We start from the raw sequence: 11,606 nt of genomic DNA, 5'->3' as shown, positions 1-11,606 counted from the left end.
GATTACTTTTTATCATAAGCAGTAGGAAAGTGTTTTCATTGCTTCTTCTGTTTCTGCATTTTGTTTCGTTTGCCTTGCTTTGGACCAGTAGCTAATATCCTGGGTAGATTAACTTTGTGTTGTCTAAAAGACATCAAAAGCAGCAGTAGGTAGATATCTATACATGATAGGAGCCTTAATTTTATTTCAACAAAATACCAGCAGGCAAAACCTTTCAAGAATTTAAATAGCATGTTGGTACATTCAATTTCTCTCCAATAGGATAACTCAATAATTTTGTTTTGAGTCACCTTGAAATCTACTGACTGACTATCTGAGCAAAGCTAGCTTACCTCATGCTGCAGGTCCTTCAGTGTTTATGGGTTGACTTCTCAGTGGCTGGTCCTATGTTACTTCAGAATTTCAAGTTATCAGTTTGCCTACCAAGGTTAAACAGAAGACCTCTATTCCTTTCTGCATAGCTAAAGAGAGAAAAACCATTTGTAAATTTGAAGAACTAATACTAATAAAATACACACTAATATTTCAAACACCTTCTAATGAATGACTTAATCAATGCAAAAAAAATCACTGTAGGGTTTTTGGAGTATGTTCTCCTAAAATAAACATGACTTCAAAGTTAAACCCTAGGTTTGGTTTACAAAGGATAAAGATATAGAGGAGATGAATGACTAGGCCAATGAGCGGTAGAATGAAATCAAATGAAGGTCAAAATGGAGTTTGTTTCTCCAAAGCAGAAAACTGCCCTCATTACAATGAACAATAGTATTGCAATGGTCAGAAAATCAGAGTAAATCTCACATGTTCTTCATCATTTTATGTTTTTAAACACACATGTATGGAACTGGCAGAGGCATAATTGGGGCCTTCCTATCTGAAATCACATCATTTCTTCTGGGATATTGTTTCAATGCTGCCACTTGTAAAACACAGCTTGCAGGGGAATACCACTGCCCCGGACTTGGCTTGAGCAGTCAGTCATAATGTCCGCCTCATGTCAGTCCCTGTCAAAGGCATCATTGACAAACTTGAATATTTTTTCTTGAATTCAGTGGAGACAGGGGGAATCAGAGTTTGAATAACTCAATAAAACAGATACATTACTAATGGAAGCTTGATTTTAAGACTTGCTTAAGAAATACTTAATGAAATTGTCAACCATGCACTGAGACATAAAGCTTCAAGTAGCAAATAATATTTTTCTACAAACACAAAATACACTAAAGGAAACTGTGTTTCCTGAGTGACTACTCTGCGTGACTATCCCGGTTATTTTTACAAATGGCAATCTATTTCAGGAAAAAAAAATGTAATAATTTGTGAAAGATTTCCTTTTAATTCAACTCCACTTGAAAAAAAAGATATACCTAAAATGAAAGAAGAAATGAAAAGAATCACGCCTCCCAAAATGGCATGGTTGTTTACTAATGGGAGGCTGTGTGGTCCTACCAAAATATAATTACTTCAGCTGCTCAGTAACGAAACATCCTCAGACAAACCAGTTTATAACTAGTAATAACTCTACAAAATAATCTTTCAATTTTGTTTGAGAAGTAAGGTTAAAATAAAAATTTATATCCACCTCTAGGAATCCCAACAGTTTTATCAGTATTTTCAGTATATGTAAAACCAAGATCAGCCTCCTGCGATTGGAATCAATTTCCACTCCACTAACTGTTTATGGCAAAAGCCTAACCATCAGAAAGAATGGTAAATGTAATAGAGCTCAGCACTGACTTGACTCTGTGAAGGACATGAAATGTCACCCAGGACTCCCAAGACAAGAACACAGGGGTTTGTAAAATTATGGATGTCATAAGAAATGACTTTTTGCCTTTGTTCGCATCTGCTCCCATCCCATCTACCACGTGTAGTCCAGCCACAGCTTTAGATGCAGCCCGGGAACAGAGCCTCCACTCCAATGCAGTCCTCAAAGGTGGACACTTTCAACTGTCTGAAGGGAGCTGCTTTACTAGTTTGTTTATTGTTGAAATCCACCTGGGAAAACCCTAGAAATTAAATATAACAACCTATTTATGAGATTAGAACAGATGGTCAGGAAGTTGGTCAGGAAGTTACCATCTTCTGTGAATTATTCCCAGTTGTCTCTGGTTCATCCCTTCTTCCCCTCACACTTTGGAAACTGATCATTCCTCTGTGAAACACACACACACACACTCACACACACACAATTTTTTCTAAATGTTTCTAGAATACGAATCATTACGTTTACATGTTTTATGCCAGTCTTCTTAAAAATACAGTCAGAGAGAGGTCTTAGGGGATTTATTAGATGAGATGGGATGGGATGCAACAGCAGATAGGTAAGTGAATTCTGGAGGACGCCAAAGGGGTTGACCGGAGGAGCAAGGTCACAGGAGTTTCCTGGCATGCAACACTAAAGAATCCAGGTGCACAAGGCACTCTTACCACAGAGCACCGCGCTCACCATGCTTCCGTCACAGTAGAGTTTTATTCCATATTCGTACTTGCCTCTCAAGGAGGGAGAAAGTCTACAGTGTAGAATCACTATCTGAGGGAAGGGTGAATCCCATAGAAAAACCCAAATAAAGAAGAGCCAGTTCTTCAAACCAGGGTTTTACAATCCTGTATTTCAGAGAAGAGAAAAGAACTGAATAAATACATCTTGTTGATTGTGTTCCAGCTTAGGAAAACTTTTCTTTGAGTCTCGGGATTCAAATCCAAATCTCAGGATTGTGCTTTTAAGCACAAGCTTTATAGAATATACAAAACAATATTCATATCTGTGTACACGAGACTAAATAAAATGGTTCAAGCAGAAAAGAGTAATTATCAGAAAGTCAGAAATATTGATTTGTCATATACTATAGGTATGGTGTGTGTGTGTGCATGAGTTTGTGTGTGCGTGCACGCACGTGCAGACACATGCATCTACATGTCTGTACATGGGCTTGAAATTAAAGCACTATTCCTTGAACTCCCAACACTTTTACTCTCAAGGCTAACATTCTACTACTTGAGCAACAGACCTACTTCTGGTTTTATAGTGGTTAATTGGAGATAACAGTTTTACAGATTTTTATACTGGAAATAGCTTTGAACCCATACACTTAGATCTCAGCCTCCTGAGTAGTTAGGATTACAGGCATGAGCCACCAGCACCCTGCCTGTAGCTATTTCTGATATAGAGTGAAACTACTTCTGAAACCAAGGAGATATTTAAATGAATATTGAGTTTGTGCTTACTAGGACTATGTTATGAATTGAATGCTCCTTTTTTTTCCTCAAAATTCAAGATACTTTAAAAGTTTTATTCTTTTGGAGATACTAGCAAATTTAGTTGGCAATGAAAGCCTATTCATTTCTCTGATCAGGTTGGTACATGTCCATAATTCCAACCACACAGGAGACAAAAATAGGATTGTCAAATGCTAGTTCCAGGAAAAAATTCAAAACCCTCATATCAAGACCCTTTACTTTCATGAATAAAAATGCAAAGAGATAGATGTGTATCTCAAGTAATAGAGTGCTTGCCTAGACATTAACAGACTCTGAGTTCAAACACCAGTACTGCCAAAAAGACAGAAATTATGTTTTGTGGGTTTTTTAAAAAATAATATCATGAGCTATTGAGGAAGGTAGGGTTGTCGGATGATGTCATATAGGTTGACATTCTTGATTTGGGGAACTTCAAACCTCATAATTGAACCCACATAACCATGTAAATTCTCTAGGGAAGGTCTGATTTGTAATATTTTTCAAGGTTCCTGGTGTAAATGCTTCCAGCAGGAACAAATATAAGCTGAAAACACTGAATCACAACTTGCAAAAGGTTGTGCAGATTTGGCTACGAAACCCAATGTAACATTGCTGCAAACAGCATCTCTCTGAAGAAAAAATAGAACATGTCTGATAGAATGCTGCTCCAAGAAATTGAATTAAGAAAAGAAGAGTGATGTAGTTGAAGATTATAGACTGTTGGAACTGAAGACCAAGAAAGAAGAATAAAAATTTAAGTACAAGATATTGAACCAAGAAAATAATGTTTAAAATATCTTTCCTACACAAATGTGCTCCAATTTACTTCAGTAAACTAGAACAAAAGTTTTGAACAGAGAGGAGTTATAGGAAAAATACCTAAAATGTTCAATACACATTAAATTTAGCTTTTATATGGTATCTGGGGCTTTATGACAAGTGGCTATATACTTTATTAAAATGTTTTTATTAGCAGTTTACTACAGCAATGTCATGGCAGAACTGTCCTAAACTAAAAGAGTAAGACAGAAAGGAATGAAGAAGTGATGCCTTGAATGTCCTCATGTCCATACTTGAGGATTGCTAATTAGTTGGCAGACATTGTGTGAGAGTCATATTGGAAAAAAATCACCTACTTACCTACTACAGTCAGAAATATTTGCTTCATTCTCAGGTAGTTTCACTACTTATGAAACATAGTTTAACTACTTTTGAGACCAGGTAAATATAGAACATAACTATTTAAATTGCTTCTGCTAATACTACTCACATGGACTGAATGTTCGATTTCCCCCTCAATTCATGATGGAGTCTTAATTCCTAATGTGATACATCTTTCTGTTGTAATGAATTAGGTCCTACTAGTGGAGTCCTCCTAATAGGACTGTGCCCTCCTAAGAGTCTTCTAACCCTCTGCTCTCTGCCCTGTGAGGATTTAACAAGATGACCACCCAAAAGCCAGAAAGCAGGTGTTTACAAAGAAATGGATCATGCTGGCTTGAAATCCCAGTGGCCTTGTTTTTACTTATTTATTTATTTTTTATTGTTCTAGCCACCCAGTCATAGGAATTTTGACATATTGGCCAGTACTGATTAATACATATTATTTTCAAATTCAACAGATCTATTTTACTCAGAAATAAGTCACATGCATGCCATACTCCAATGCTAGGCAAAGAAACATTCATTACACGAATCAGTTTATAGTGTAGGCATATAGAAATCAGAGAAACTACTAAATTCTCCCAGATGTTGGATGTCTAAAGGGCTATCATGGGAAATAATTTTTACACCAGAGAAAAAGTTATCTTTGATATTTATGGCCATGATGTACTTTTAAGAGGTAAAAAATTTATGTGATCTAAAGACAAACCAGACCATGACCATGTGCTTTTAGATGACAATAAAGTACTTCATTTCAACATTTTGGTGAGGCTCTTTCTGATTGGTTGATCTCTGTGACCGACTGGTAGAGTGGAAATAGCATTAAACTGCTCCCTTGAGCTGAACTGACAGACAGGGTAGACCTATTTTTCTCAGAGAGTTGGTAGAGAATATATTGTTTCACCTTCCTTTGCTCTTGATAGCTATTTTAAAGAAAGATTGCTCAATTTTAATGTTCAACAGTCTAAAGAGACTTCATGGCCAGGGAATAAAAATTTTCTCAACAAAAATTTAGCTCTTCAAAATCTTTTGGCTTTATGCCGACGTGTACATCAGAATGATGTACCATATTGGACGAGTACTTTAATGTATCTTCATGGTCTAGTAAAATGTAAAAAGAATGTAGCTCATGAATAGACACAAGAGCTTCACACATTTCACAGCTCTTCCAAGACTGCTTCTGCCTGCCTGACTGACCTGAGAACTTTATCAAGAGTAAATGGAATTGTCACTTGATTCCCTCAACGGAAGCCAAGGGAATTAAGGTAATTGTTGGAGAACTAGGTGTGAAGATGGAGTTGTAACTACAAGTAGTCACCCTACTTCTCAGCCCTTCCGTCCTGACTATGGGCTGAAGCAATGAAAGCAAAGAAGGGAATGCATGACCTAGATCTGGTGGGCAGGGATCGTCTGTTGCATTCTAAAAGTAAATCTAATATATTGACTAAAACTGCCATTTTTAACTAAATTTTTCTGGGACTTTTGAATGAAGAGAACATAGCTTTAGATGGTAGTTTCTTTATGGTTGTGTAGCATTATTTAGAGCATAGGATTCCAAAGGCCATCATGATGAGTTACATGCCCTAATCATAATATTTTCCCTTGCAAATCAATCAACTTCTCTATAAGTAGGGCCATCGTTTGTTTATGCCTAGAGCCATAAGGAAAACATAGCTGTGGGGAGTGATGTTCTCAATGCATGTATCCCCCTTTTGTTTAATTCATTTCAACAGAAGGAGCAATTTTCTACCCACAGTGAAGGAACACTTAGGTGTTATTACATCTTGAGCCTGTCCATCAAGTCTCATTCATAACATTTCCAGCTGAGGTCTAAGTACATGCCAAGGATTTTCCAATTCCTTTGTGTATGACAAGCATAGTTTATATAACAGGAGAAGTTCTTAAGCTTTTAACATGTCTGTAGTCAGTCAATCACTGTCACTTCGTCTATTTTGCATTTCTCCTTTTTTGCTAGGGTTTTTTTTTCTTTAGTCTTTTTGCTTTATTTTTCAGAGCTGGTGACCAAACTCAGTTCGTTGCATTTGCCAAGCAAGTGTTCTTCCACTGACCTCTATCCCTAGCCCTGAATTTCTCCTTTTTAACTGTCTACTGGATCTGTACTTTCATTAGGTTAATGATTTTTCATTTTAGAGCATCCTTTCCTACTTCTTTCTACCTCTTACCTATATCAACAAAAACAAAAATCCAAGAGCTTGATCAAAGATATGCAATAATAAAATGAGATAGGTTTAATGTCTACGAAAGTTCCCCAAAAATGTGAACATATACAACATAAATGTATCTAAAAATGTGCTACCCTTGACTATAATTAAGATGTTTTCACATTTTAACTTATATTAATTTTACACAGGATATTAATCATATTGCTCTCCTGTTTTGTTATGTTTATTTAATAGCTTTCTAGACTAGTATGAGCCTTGCTTATAGGGGAATCTATTAAGTTTCTAGAATATCTCTTGAGACCTCTCAACAGGTTTACACTACCACTATTATTAGTGTTTTATTTTCCCAGATCATACTATTTACCTGCTTACTATTATATTTAACATAAAACAAGGAAAGAGACCGTTTAAAAAACTGCATTTTATTTCTAAAAAAAGCTTTTCATTGTCCCAGCATAGTATTAACAGATGGTTAGAAACATAAAGTTTAAGACCTCTCCTGAGAAACTGAGCATGTGCTATATGAATTTTATCTTTTAAAATTTCTATCTTGTGAGCAATTGGCATCTATACTTTCTTTGGTATTGAGAGCATGTACCACATATCAGCATTTTGTATTTCACAGACTAAATGACAATACAGTAGTTTCCCATAATGGAAGTGTTTTGGGTCATGAAGAAGTATTATAGATTCATCAGCTTCAAATAATTGAGCCATCAGAGATGAAGGGTAGTATCTCTTGTTAAAATTACTACTTGAAGTATGTATTTTCATGAGGAAATTTTCAGACAGTCTGCATAACTTATAGTACAAAGTTATGACAGTTTTATGTCATGTAAATGCTACATAGTGGCTTGTGGAAAACCAAATCATCAAGAAATAACCTCTGAGCAAAGAATGTGCAGGAAGTATTTCAGGTTAATTTGGTGACTAAAGCTAACAGACTAGCTTTAGGAACATAAAGGCTTTATTCATAATCAAATGAGGTAGAACAAATGTCTCAGAAAGAAATCTGTTCTGTTGGACTAATTCCACCAGAGTTGCTAAGAAATTAATGAAAGAGAATTGATTCTTTCTGATTGATTCTTTTACATGTGGAGTCTGGTCTAAACAATACCTCAATATTTAGGGTATTTCATTATCAGACTAACATTAGTTTATTCTTGTGCAAAATAAATCTCTAATTGTACATTTAAAATTTTAAATAATTTTTTTACACATAATGTTCTGTATGTAACTATGTAGTAAGTACGGTGATAACATCCAATTTAATTCTTACTTTTGGATGCAGTGATTGGTGGTCCATGCCCTGATATCTCCCACTGAAATTTTCCCTTTATAGCCCTAATATAGGAAGATTGTAATTTTTGGAGTAAAGTAATGTAAAAAAGTTTAGTGACTGAAGAAAACTGTAAAGGATAACTTGTACTTCTGACCCATCTTGTTGGTATTTCTGAGTCTCAAAGAAAGTTCCACAGAACAGACTTAGTAGAAAGTGGGACATGAAGTTTCATTTCATTTCTTTTCCTTTTCTTCCTTTCTGCTTATTATCTATAGATTAGGGGAGCCCTTTTTTCTTTATCTCCACACACTATGCTAATCAACAAGCATATGTAACTCTTAACTTTGCCATTTATATTCTTATTTGCAAGGATGCCGACTTCCAAAGAACAAAGGGTATCTGATTTCCTAAAGTTTAATATTGATAGAACACAGCAAGTGCAACTACTAGCACATGCAGGTAGTACTTAATGATGATTTGTGGTTTTGTAGGCTGCATTATAGAAATTGAATTGTAAATCCAACGGATATAGGATGGTTTCAATTGTGACATTGATGAAAATCTGTTTGCTAAGAGGATTCCTAAATTAATTTATGGATTATAAAATGTCTACAATAGTTGGATTCTATTTGGCTAAAAAAATATTTTTAAACCATACACTTCATATCTGATAATGATAATGGACCAGAAAACTGAAATTGTATAAAACAACCTAAACCTTTTCAACGGTAAGTAGCATGACTGGTATGTGACACAAGATTTTTCTGTTTAAATGGAATTTTTTTCTAAATATATATAATGTCATGCTAAATGTTCTCACTTAAAAAAAGAAACAAATAATACTCAGTACTCTGATAGATACTAGGAAATAATTCTTAGTTCTATATTACTGAAATGGCAACTGTGATAAAAACCGTGAGACAAGTAGTAGCAAAACAACATTCCTGCCTTCACATTCTCAAAAGGTGAAGAAAACTTTCAACAATTTCTTGGCAGTTGTACAGTGCACAGTTAGCAAACATTAAATTTAGTTTTACAAAATTTCCAAGATACAAAAAGTAAAAAATATATGAATAGACATTATACATCACATGAAGAATTTGAACATTCAGGTAAATTACCATTTAATTATACATAACAATCTATTTGAAGGAAGTTTTTCTTTCTTTGGTGCTATTTGCAGATTATTTCAGTCAACTCTACTCCTACTTGTATAGATCTCAGGCTCTCCTTCAGTTTAACTCATTAAATTATGTTGATACAGAACACAATATAAAGACAATGATTTTTATAATCACTAGTAATATTTTACATACATTAGAAAATGCTGTATTAATTCAAACATTTATTACCTCAGAGCTAACACAAATAAGAGCAGATGAACAGAAATTGTGATGGAACTTTACTCACAGTCTAGAAACGATTACTTAAAAACAGCTTTGATTGAACTATATTTATGATGTACATTTTATATCAAGATAGAATCATGAAAAGCATGTAAGTTCTCCAGTATCAACATGAAATTTATGACTTATAAACAGTATTTTGGTTTGATTTTTTTTTTTTTTTTTTTGGCCAGTCCTGGGCCTTGGACTCAGGGCCTGAGCACTGTCCCTGGCTTCTTCCCGCTCAAGGCTAGCACTCCGCCACTTGAGCCACAGCGCCGCTTCTGGCCGTTTTCTGTATATGTGGTGCTGGGGAATCGAACCTAGGGCCTCGCGTATCCGAGGCAGGCACTCTTGCCACTAGGCTATATCCCCAGCCCATGATTTTTAACATTTTACATAATTTTAGTGGCATAGCTTAATGATAATTTTGCTCACTATAAGAAATAATGTCATATATATTATAAAAAACATTTAACATTGGATAATAATTATGCATTGCCTTTTGCTTTTTCTTATCTTTTATAATTAACATCACATCACTTATGAATTTGCCTAATTCTTGGTTCTGCTTATCAGAATTAATTGTTTTTCTATGTTTTAATTTATTTAAACATTTGTTCACATTGCCAGACTTTAATAGCAAGCAAAATTTGTAAATCTTTTCCATAATCTTTTATTTTTAGAGAAATTTTCTCTCTACATGAAATATGTGTTTTCCTAGTGCCAATTCTCATTTAAGCTGCAGAATTTATATTATGAAACCTGCTAATGAGGTTAAACACCAGAACTATCATGCAGAACTTATAAATGTGGATAATATTAGTATCAATTTATTTGTTACACATTCACAGAAATGAATATAATCAAAAACACTGAGGAACGTGCCTTGCTATATCGCAGAGGTAATGATTTTGTTTTTCTCAATAAGCACAGGGGTTTATGTTCTGAGAGACAGCTATAAGTACATGCTTGTCAAATTCATAGTGAGTCTACTTCATATATTAATCTATGTGAGATTCCGCTTGGATAATGCTTGATAAATGCATAAGAGAAATTTAACATCTTAATAATTATTTTAGGCCCTTATTTTTAAAGAATCTACTGCTTAACACATGCGACAGATATTAGCCATAATAATCCAAGCCATCTTCAACATTCTGGAATTCAAGAGGCATTTCTTCCTGGATTCTTTAAGCAAGGATTCAGTGAAGTTTGTATCACTTTCGTATTTCTTTTGCTTCACTTTTCCTTTCCAGCTTTATTGAAATATAATGGACAAATAAAACTTTCAGATAGTTAAGATCTATGATGTGATTATTTAATATACATACATATTATGAAATGTTTATGACAATCAAATTTAGGTGTGTGTTCTTTGCCTCCTATAGAGTAGTGCCATTCTGTGCTTTGTTAATACACAGAATGGCTGAGGCTTGAATTCAGAGTGGCAGTTTGAGTCCACATTTCTGGGATGAGAACTCTGGTTTGTCAATGCTTGGTATATGCTCATAATCACTTCTAGTAGAGTGATGTCGTACTTCCCTTGGCTGCAAATTGCATTTCTGTCCCTAATATCTAATGTCTAATGGAATGGGCACATTTTATAACATTTTCACTCACACATTTGGTGAAGCATCTATTATCCTATCTTAGTGAAGACTTTTTCTTTTGAGTATAGAGAGGTGTTGATATGTCTTAAAGAGAACTTATTTTTCAGACATACAGTTTTCAAACATTCTGCCAGAAATTTGCTATTTTTATTTTTTGGTGGTTTTATAAAAAGTACGTTTTTCTTATGGGTGAAGTCTGGTTCACGTATGTTTAACATATCATTTTATTGCTCTGTTATTTAAAAACAATGACTTGCTCACTTAGATTCACAGATTTTTTTTTTCATTTCTTTATTGTCAAAGTGATGTACAGAGGGCTTACAGTTTCATCGTAAGGCATGAGGTACATTTCTTATCCAACTTGTTACCTCCTCCCTCATTCCCCCCTCTCCCCCTCCCCATTTCTCCCCCATGAGTTGTACAGTTGGTTTACATCATATAGTTTTGTAAGTATTGCTATTACATTGGATTGTCTTTTTATCCTTTGTTTCTCCATTTTAGTATTCCCTTTCCCTTCCCTAGTTCCAATACACATATATACAATATCCAGGGTACTAAAATCAGTTACAGTGACATCAGAGGTAAAACCATGGGAAAGAAAGACAAAAGAAAAAGGGCATAATTTCACATGTTCATGTTTTTTTCCCTTACAAGGATCAAAATCTTAGATTTTATTTCAAAGCATGTATTTTGTTTTCTTTTTCCTTTGATAATACTTGTTAGACTTGGCTGCTTGCTT

Source organism: Perognathus longimembris, chromosome 22, assembly GCF_023159225.1.
Source record: "Perognathus longimembris pacificus isolate PPM17 chromosome 22, ASM2315922v1, whole genome shotgun sequence".
Lineage (NCBI taxonomy): Eukaryota > Metazoa > Chordata > Mammalia > Rodentia > Heteromyidae > Perognathus > Perognathus longimembris.
This window is presented reverse-complemented; position numbering follows the sequence as displayed.